Genomic DNA, 10,377 nt, shown 5'->3' on the forward strand with positions numbered 1-10,377 from the left:
CATTGACAGATGAGTAGATAAAGAAGATGTGGTACATATGCATAGTGGAATGCTACTCACCATAGAAAAAAGAATGAAATAATGCAATCTGCAGCAACATGGGTGGAACTAGAGATTGTCATACTGAGTGAAGTAAGTCAGAAAGGGAAAGGCAAATACCATATGATATCATTTATATGTGGAATCTAAAATATGACACGAATGAACCCGTCTATGAAACAGAAACAGACTCACAGACATAGAGAACAGACTTGTGGTTGCCAAGGAGTGGGGGGGTTAGGGGGCATGGACTGGAAGTTTGGGATTAGCAGATGAAAACTATTACATATAGAATGGATAAACAACAAGGTGCTACTGTATAGCACAAGGAACCATATTCAATATCCTGACATAAACCATAATGGAAAAGAATATAAAAAAGAACACATGTATATATGTATGTGTGTGTGTATACATATATATATGTATATATATGTATAACTGAATCACTTTGCTGTATAGTGAAATTAACAGAACATTGTAAATCAACTATAATTCAATTAAAAAATATTTTCTGTCTTTATTATTTTCTTTTACACCTTTATTGGAGTATAATTGCTTTACAATGTTGTGTTAGTTTCTGCTGTATAAAAAAGTGAATCAGCTATATGTATACATACATCGCCATATACCCTCCCTCTTGTGCCTCCCTCCCACCCTCCCTATCCCACCCCTCTAGGTGGTCACAAAGCACTGAGCTGATCTCCCTGTGCTATGCAGCTGCTTCCCACTAGCTATCTATTTTACATTTGGTAGTGTATATATGTCAATTCTACTCTCTCACTTCGTCCTAGCTTACCCTTCCCCCTCCCTGTGTCCTCAAGTCCATTCTCTATGTCTGCGTCTTTATTCCTGTCCTGCCCCTAAGTTCATCAGAACCAATTTCTTTTTTAGATTCCATATATATGTGTTAGTATATGGTATTTGTTTTTCTCTTTCTGACTTACTTCACTCTGTATGACAGACTCTAGGTCCATCCACCTAATTACAAATAACTCAATTTAATTTCCTTTTATGGCTGAGTAATATTCCATTGTATATATGTACCACAGCTTCTTTATCCGTTCATCTGCCAGTGGGCACTTAGGTTGCTTCCATGTCCTGGCTATTGTAAATTGTGCTACAATGAACACTGTGGTACATGTCTCTTTTTGAATTATGGTTTTCTCAGGGTATATGCCCAGCAGTGGATTGCTGGGTCATATGGTAATTCTATTTTTAGCTTTTTAAGGAACCTCCATAGTGTTCTCCATAGTGGCTGTATCAATTTGCATTCCCACCAACAGTGCAAGAGGGTTCCCTTTTCTCCACACCCTCTCCAGCATTTATTGTTTCTAGATTTTTTGATGATGGCCATTCTGACTGGTGTGAGGTGATACCTCATTGTGGTTTTGATTTGCATTTCTATGTTGATTAGTGATGTTGAACATGCTTTCATGTGCTTCTTGGCCATCTGTGTGTCTTCTCTGGAGAAATGTCTATTTAGGTCTTCTGCCCATTTTTGGATTGGGTTGTTTGTTTTTTTGATATTGAGCTGCATGAACTGCTTGTATATTTTGGAGATTAATCCTTTGTCAGTTGCTTCGTTTGTAAATATTTTCTCCCATTCTGAAAGTTGTCTTTTTGTCTTGTTTATGGTTTCCTTTGCTGTGCAAAAGCTTTTAAGTTTCATTAGGTCCCATTTGTTTATTTTTGTTTTTATTTCCATTACTCTAGGAGGTGGGTCAAAAAGGATCTTGCTGTGACTTATGTCATAAAGAGTTTTATAGTGTCTGGTCTTACCTTTAGGTCTTTAATCCATTTTGAGTTTATTTTTCTGCATGGTGTTAGGGAGTGTTCTAATTTCATTCTTTGACATGTAGCTGTCCACTTTCCAAGCACCATTTATTGAAGACGCTGTCTTTCCTCCATTGTATATTCTTGCCTCCTTTCTCAAAGATAAGGTATCCACATTTGTGTGGGTTTATCTCTGGGCTTTCTATCCTGTTTCATTGATCTATATTTCTGTTTTTGTGCCAGTACCATACTGTCTTGATTAATGTGGCTTTGTAATATAGTGTGAAGTCAGGGAGCCTGATTCCTCCAACTCCATTTTTCTTTCTCAAGATTGCTTTTGCTATTCGGGTCTTTTGTGTTTCCATACAAATTGTGAAATTTTCTAGTTCTGTGGAAAATGCCATTGGTATTTGGATAGGGATTGCATTGAATCTGTAGTTTGCTTTAGGTAATATAGTCATTTTCACAATGTTGATTCTTCCAATCCAAGAACATGGTATATCTCTCCATCTGTTTGATCATCTTTGATTTCTTTCATCAGTGTCTTATAGTTTTCTGAGTACAGGTCTTTTGTGTCCTTAGGTAGGTTTATTCCTAGGTATATTATTCTTTTTGTTGCAATGGTAAATGGGAGTGTTTCGTTAATTTCTCTTTCAGATTTTTCGTTGTTAGTTTATAGGAATGCTAGAGATTTCTGTGCATTAATTTTGTATCCTGCAACTTTACCAAATTCATTGATTAGCTCTAGTAGCTTTCTGGTAACATCTTCAGGATTCTCTATGTATAGTATCATGTCATCTGCAAACAGTGACAGTTTTACTTCTTCTTTTCCAATTTGGATTTCTTTTATTTCTTTTTCTTCTCTGATTGCTGTGGCTAAAACTTCCAAAACTATGTTGAATAATAGTGGTGAGAGTGGGCAACCTTGTCTTGTTCCTGGTCTTAGAGGAAACGGCTTCAGTTTTTCACCATCGAGAATGATGGCTGTGGGTTTGTCATATATGGCCTTTATTATGTTGAGGTAAGTTCCCTCTGTGCCTACTTTCTGGAGGGTTTTTATCATAAATGGGTGTTGAATTCTGTCAAAAGCTTTTTCTGCATCTACTGAGATGATCATATGGTTTCTATACTTCAATTTGTTCATATGGTGTATCACATTGAATGATTTGCATATATTGAAGAATCCTTGCATTCCTGGGATAAACCCCACTTGATCAGGGTGTATGATCCTTTTTTATGTGCTGGTGGATTCTGTTTGCTAGTATTTTGTTGAGGAGTTTTGCATCTATATTCATCAGAGATATTGGCCTGCACTTTTCTTTTTTTGTGACATCTTTATCTGGTTTCAGTATCAGGGTGATGGTGGCCTCGTAGAATGAGTTTGGGAGTGTTCCTCCCTCTGTTATATTTCTGAAGAGTTTGAGAAGGATAGATGTTAGCTCTTCTCTAAATGTTTGATAGAATTCGCCTGTGAAGCCATCTGGTCCTGGGCTTTTGTTTGTTGGAAGATTTTTAATCATAGTTTCAATTTCAGTGCTTGTGATTGGTCTGTTCATATTTTCTATTTCTTCCTGGTTCAATCTCAGAAGGTTGTACCTTTCTAAGAATTTGTCCATTTCTTCCAGGTTGTCCATTTTATTTGCATATAGTTGCTTGTAGTAGTCTCTCATGATCCTTTGTATTTCTGCAGTGTCAGTTGTTACTTCTCCTTTTTTATTTCTAATTCTACTGATTTGAGTCTTCTCTTTTTCTCTTGATGAGTCTGGCTAATGGTTTATCAATTTTGTTTACCTTCTCAAAGAAGCAGCTTTTAGTTTTATTGATCTTTGCTATTGTTTCATTTCTTTTTCATTTATTTCCGATATGATCTGATTTTTTTTATTTCTTTCCTTCCTCTAACTTTGGGTTGTGTTTGTTCTTCTTTCTCTAAATGCTTTAGGTGTAAGGTTAGATTGTGTATTTGAGATTTTTCTTGTTTCTTGAGGTAGGATTGTATTGCTATAAACTTCCCTCTTAGAACTGCTTTTGCTGCATCCCATAGGTTTTGAGTCGTTGTGTTTTCATTTTCATTTGTTTCTAGGTATTTTTAGATTTCTTCTTTGATTTCTTCAGTGATCTCTTGGTTATTTAGTAGTGTATTGTTTAACCTCCCTGTGTTTGCATTTTTTACAGTTTTTATCCTGTAATTGATATCTAGTCTCATAGCACTGTGGTTGGAAAAGATACTTGATACAATTTCAATTTTCTTAAATTTACCAAGGCTTGATTTGTGACCCAAGGTATGATCTATCCTGGAGAATGTACCATGTGCACTTGAGAAGAAAGTGTATTCTCTTGTTTTTGGATGGAATGTCCTATAAATATCAGTTAATTCCATTTGGTCTAATGTGTCATTTAAAGCTTGTTTATTTTACCTTATTTATTTTCATTTCAGATGATGTTTCCATTGGTGAAAGTGGGGTGTTAAAAGTCCCCTACTATTATTGTGTTACTGTCAGTTTCCCTTTTTATGGCTGTTGGCATCTGCCTTATGTATTGAGGTTCTCCTATGCTGGGTGCATAAATATTTACAATTGTTAAATCTTCTTCTTGGATTGATCCCTTGATCATTATGTAGTGTCCTTCTTTGTCTCTTGTAATAGTCTTTATTTTAAAGTCTATTTCGTCTGATATGACTATTGCTACTCCAGATTTCTTTTGATATCAATTTGCATGGAATATTTTTTTCCATTCCCTCACTTTCAGTCCGTATGTGTCCCTAGGTCTGAAGTGGGTCTCTTGTAGATAGCATATATATGCGTCTTGTTTTTGTATCCATTCAGCCAGTCTGTGTCTTTTGGTTGGAGCATTTAATCCATTCATATTTAAGGTAATTATCGATATGTATGTCCCTATTACCATTTTCTTAATTGTTTTGGGTTTGTTTCTGTAGGTCTTTTCCTTCTCTTGTGTTTCCTGCCTAGAGAAGTTCCTTTAGCATTTGTTGTAAAGCTGGTTTGGTGGTCTGAATTCTCTTAATTTTTGCTTGTCTGCAAAGGTTTTAATTTCTCCATTGAATCTGAATGAGATCCTTGCCAGGTAGAGTAATCTTGGTTGTAGGTTTTTCACTTTCATTACTTTAAATAGGTCCTGCCACTCCCTTCTGGCTTGCAGAGTTTCTGCTGAAAGATCAGCTGTTAACCTTATGAGAGTTCCCTTGTCTGTTATTTGTTGCTTTTCCCTTGCTGCTTTTAATATTTTTAAATTTTTGATAGTTCGATTAATATGTGCCTTGGTGTGTTTCTCCTTGGATTTATCCTGTATGGGACTCCCTGTGCTTCCTGGACTTGATTAACTATTTCCTTTCCTATGTTATGGAAGTTTTTGACTATAATCTCTTCAAATATTTTCTCAGACCCTTTCTTTCTCTCTTCTTCTGGGACCCCTATAATTCAAATGTTGGTGCGTTTAATGTTGTCCCAGAAGTCTCTGAGACTATCCTCAATTCTTTTCATTCTTTTTCTTTATTCTGCCCTGTGGCAATTATTTCCACTATTCTATCTTCCAGGTCACTTATCTGTTCTTCTACCTCAGTTATTCTGATATTGATTCCTTCTAGAGTATTTTTAATTTCATTATTGTGTTATTCATCAGTTTGTTTGCTCTTTAGTTCTTCTAGGTCCTTGTTAACTGTTTCCTGTATTTTCTCCATCCTATCTCTGAGATTTTGGATCATGTTTACTATCATTACTCTGAATTGTTTTTCCGGTAGACTGCCTATTTCCTCTTCATTTGTTTGGTCTGGTGGGTTTTTACCTTGCTCCTTCATCTGCTGCATATTTCTCTGTCTTCTCATTTTGTTTAACTTACTGTGTTTGGGGTCTCCTTTTTGCAGGCTGCAGGTTTGTAATTCCTTTTATTTTTGGTGTCTGCCCCCAGTGGGTGAGGTTGGTTCAGTAGCTTGTGTAGGCTTCCTGGTGTGGGGGATGGGAGGGACTGGTGCCTGTGTTCTGGTTGGTGGGGCTGGATCTTGTCCCTGTGGTGGGCAGGGCCATGTCTGGTGGTGTGTTTTGGGGTGTCTGTGAACTTAGTATGACTTTAGGCAGCCTCTCTGCTAATGGGTGGGGTTGTGTTCCTGTGTTGCTAGTTGTTTGGCATGGGGCATCCAGCAGTGGAGCTTGCTGGCCATTGGGTGGAGCTGGGTCTTAGTGTTGAGAATCTAAGTTCGGCAATCTCCAGAAGAGCTCTCGCCAATTAATATTATATGGGGCCAGGAGGTCTCTGGTGGTCCAGTGTCCTGGACTTGGCTGTCCCACCTCAGAGGCTCAGGCCTGACACCTGGCCAGAGCACCAGGACCCTGCCAGCCACACAGCATGGAAGAAAAGGAAGATTAAAAACAAAAAGAACAGACAGAACCCCAAAACAAATGGTAAAAGCAAAACTAAACAGACAAAATCACACAAAGAAGCATACACACACACTCACAAAAAGAGAAAGAAAAAAAAAAAGAAGAGAGCAACCAAACCAATAAACAAACCCACCAATGAAAACAAGCACTAAAAACTAAACTATGATAAATATAAAATCAAGAACAAATTAAATGCAGAAAGCAAACCCCAAGCTTACAGTTGCTTCCAAAGTCCACCACCTCAATTTTGGGAACATTTGTTGTCTATTCAGGTATTCCACAGATGCAGGGTTTATCAAGCGAATTGCAGGGATTTAATCCGCTGCTCCTGAGGCTGCTGGGAGAGATTTCCCTTTCTCTTCTTTGTCCGCACAGCTCCTGGGGTTCAGCTTTGATTTTGGCCCCACCTCTGCGTGTAAACTGCCCTCAGGCGTCTGTTCCCCACCCAGAGAGGAGGGGGTTAAAACGGCAGCTGATTAGGGCTCTCTTGCTCATTTAGGCCAGGGAGAGGGAGAGGTATGGTAGTCATAATGTGGGGCGGGGGCGTGCCTGCAGCAGCAGAAGCCAGCATGACATTGCAACAGCTTGAGGACTGCCATGTGTTCTCCTGGGGAAACTGGCCCTGGATCACAGGACCCCTGGCAGTGGCGTGCTGCACAGGATCCCGGGGCAGGGGTGTGTGTGTGGGGAGTGACCTGTGCTTGCACACAGGATTCTTGGTGGCTGTGGCGGCAGCGGTAGCAGTCCCTGCCTTCCTCTGGGGTCCAAGATGATAGCCATGGCTCACTCTCATCTCTGGAGCTCGCTTAGGCAGTGCTCTGCCATCTGTGGGCACACAAGAGCAGGAAGACCCTCTCCTCATGCACCCTGAAACAATGGTCTCTTGCCTCTCTGGCAGGTACAGGCTTCTTCCTGGACTCCCTCCCGGCTAGCTGTGGTGCACTAGCCCCCTTCAGGCTGTCTTCATGCAGCCAGCCCCAGTCCTCTCCCTGGGATCCGAAGCCCGAGTCTCAGCTCCCAGCCCACACCCATCCCGGTGGGTGAGCAGACAAGCGTCTCAGGCTGGTGAGTGATGATCAGCACCGATCCTCTGTGTGGGAATCTCTGCACTTTGCCCTCTGCACCCCTGTTACTGCTCTCTCCTCTGTGGCTCTGAAGCTTCCCCCCATCCTGTCCTCACCAGTGAAGAGGTTTTCTAGTGTGTGGAAACTTTTCCTCCTTCACAGCTCCCTCCCAGAGGCTCAGGTCCTGTCCTTATTCTTTTGTGTCTGATTTTTCTTTTTTCTTTTGCTCTACCCAGGTACATGGGGAGTTTCTTGCCTTTTGGGAAGTCTGAGGTCTTCTGTAGGAGTTGTTCCACATGTAGATGTATTTTTGATGTATTTGTGGGGAAGAAGGTGATTTCCCCATCCTACTCCTCTGCCATCTTGAAGGTCTCCTCTGTCTTTAATTATACTTCACCTGATTGCTTATCAATTTCTAAGAGGAATTTGTTAAAATCCTAGCTATAATTATTGATTTATCTCTTTCTCCTAGTAGTTATGCTTATGTGTTTTAAGGGTATGCTAATGACTTTATGTATCCTTATCCTTTTAACCATTATTTAATGACTCTTTTTCATAACTTTTTAATCTTTGAATTTTACTTTGTCTGACACAAAATTGCTGCTCACATTTTTGTGATATGTGGTTTTCAGTCTATTTATTCCAATGTTCTGTAACCTTTCACTTTAAGCATATATTATAACTGCTGGTCCTTAATTTTTTCTAACCTGAAACACTCTGTGTTTCAAACCATTATTTGTATTTGGCATTATGACCATTATACCAGAACTTACTTCTACCATATTATTTAAAATTTTCTATTTAACTATAATGTTTTCTCCTTTTCTACCTTCCTGTGGAGGGATAAAATTTTCTTCTACTTGTTTGAAGATTAATCTCTTAAACTTCATACCTCTATCTTCCCCTCAAGGAAGACAAGTGATTTTGCACACTTAGTCTGTCCCTACCCCAATTCCCTCTGTCTTACTGATAGTTCTGGAATGTCATGAATATACTTAGTGGTTTCTGTTAATCTTCACTAAATTACTATTTTTTTAATAAATTTATTTATTTACTTATTTTTGGCTGCATTGGGTCTTCATCACTGCACGTGGGCTTTCTCTAGTTGCAGCAAGCGTGGGCTACCCTTCGTTGCGGTGCGTGGGCTTCTCATTGCAGTGGCTTCTCTTGTTGCGGAGCACGGGCTCTGGGCGTGTGGGCTTCAGTGGTTGTGGCACACAGGCTCAGTAGTTGTGGCTTACGGGCTCTAGAGCGCAGGCTCAGCAGTTGTGGCATAAGAGCTTAGTTGCTCTTCATGTGGGATCTTCCCGGAGCAGGGCTTGAATGCGTGTGCCCTGCATTGGCAGGTGGACTCTTAACGACTGCGCCACCAGGGAAGTCCCTTCACTAAATTATTTATCCATCTTCTCTTTCCCATTTATTGCCCAGATTCTTCCTGGGTTAATTTCTCTCTCAGCTGTTATACTTCCTACAAAAATGCTTTCATCTTTGCACAGAAGATCTTCTGAGGCTTATGCATTTGAAAATATCTTTATAGCAATTCAAATTTAAATGATTATTACTGGATATAAAATTTTAAGTTCAAAGTTTTTCTTTATCAGCACCTAGGAAATATTACTTCATTATCTTCCTCTTTCCTGTGTCTGTCTTCCAAAGTTTGTATCAGTCTTAGTCTGTTTTCTTTATAAATGTTTTGCTCTTTCTCTCTAGAAGCTTTAAGAATGTTCTCTTTTATGTTTTCAAATTCCATGATAATCTGTTTATATGAGATATTTCTTTTTCTACCCTGTTTGATTCTGGGAATGTTTGGCTCTTCATTTTTTCACATTTTTGCTACATAATATTTAGATCTTCATACTTCCTCTTTCATCACAATGTTTGTTAAGTTTTTATCTCTATTTCATACCAATTATTTCCTATAAAACTTCATATTCTTATTTCTCTTTTATCTCTTGGAGGAAATTTATTATGTGTATTTCAAACTTTTGTTCAGTCTGTATCATTAATCCTGCTCATCTGGCATAAATCATTGTTTTACTATCTCCTTTATAAAGTGGTTGTGTTCCTCACATGTCTGGTCATTATTCCTGAGAACTCATTCTCCTTGGGGGTATCAGCCACTCAAGCTAGCAGAGGCGTGGGGAGCAAAGCATAGGCCCTGCTTATCCACTCGTGGGGACTTCAAGTGGCCAGGGAGGAGAAATGGTTTTCTCCTCAGAGAACCTTCCTATTCTTTTACCCATTCACTGCTCTTTCCCAAAACTTTAATGTCCTTACCATAGTGTGGCAGGAGGTAGAGGAAGGGCTGAGATCAGGAGGTTCAGGGGCTGGATATCCACATTCCCTAGTCAGGCCTCTGGAACTCTCCTGATGTTCCTCCTACAACCCGGGGCAGCTGTGGCTTTTCTACTCCAAACTGCAACGCTCCAAGGAATGATCTGCCCAAAGCCATGTGCAGGTGTTGAAAGAGGACCACTTCAAAGGCTTCCCCAGTGCATCCCATGACCGTGGTGACCTCTCCACCCCAGGCTGCCTTTCTTACCCACCTACTGGTCGCAACTACCTTCTGTCTCCCTATTTTATCTTTAGTTCTTCGGATTTACATCCTTTCCTCTCACTTTGAAATCATCCTCTGATGTTGGGTAGAAAGATGGAGCCTTCAGTCTAGTTGGCCATCATAGTATTGTCCCTACTCACCCCCAACACTTTTTCCACCCTCATTCTTCACCATCCCTCCCTCCTCTGACCCCAAAGATGGCATAGCTACACAGAGGCATACTTCAGGACAGTGCTCTCCATCCAAAAAAACATGGTGGGACAAAGAGAGGAGGTAGAACGAGGAAGATGTACACAGAGGAAGGAAGCTCCCGCTAAAGATCAGTGACTCCTGTGTTGCAAATTTCTACTTGGAGTAGATTTATTTTGACTATGATACTTAATCCCAGCTACACATTATAATCATCTGTCATTTCAAAAGCTTCCCAGGTGATTCTAATGTGCAGCGGAGGTTGAGAGTCACTTGCCTTATAGCAATCTACGTAGACCCTATCTTAACCCTTGGAATGCTGGACAGAGAGGAGCTTTAGAAATTCCACATTGCCATCAACTGT

Source organism: Balaenoptera physalus (genome assembly GCF_965194825.1).
Source record: "Balaenoptera physalus genome assembly, chromosome: 13".
Classification (NCBI taxonomy): Eukaryota; Metazoa; Chordata; class Mammalia; order Artiodactyla; family Balaenopteridae; genus Balaenoptera; species Balaenoptera physalus.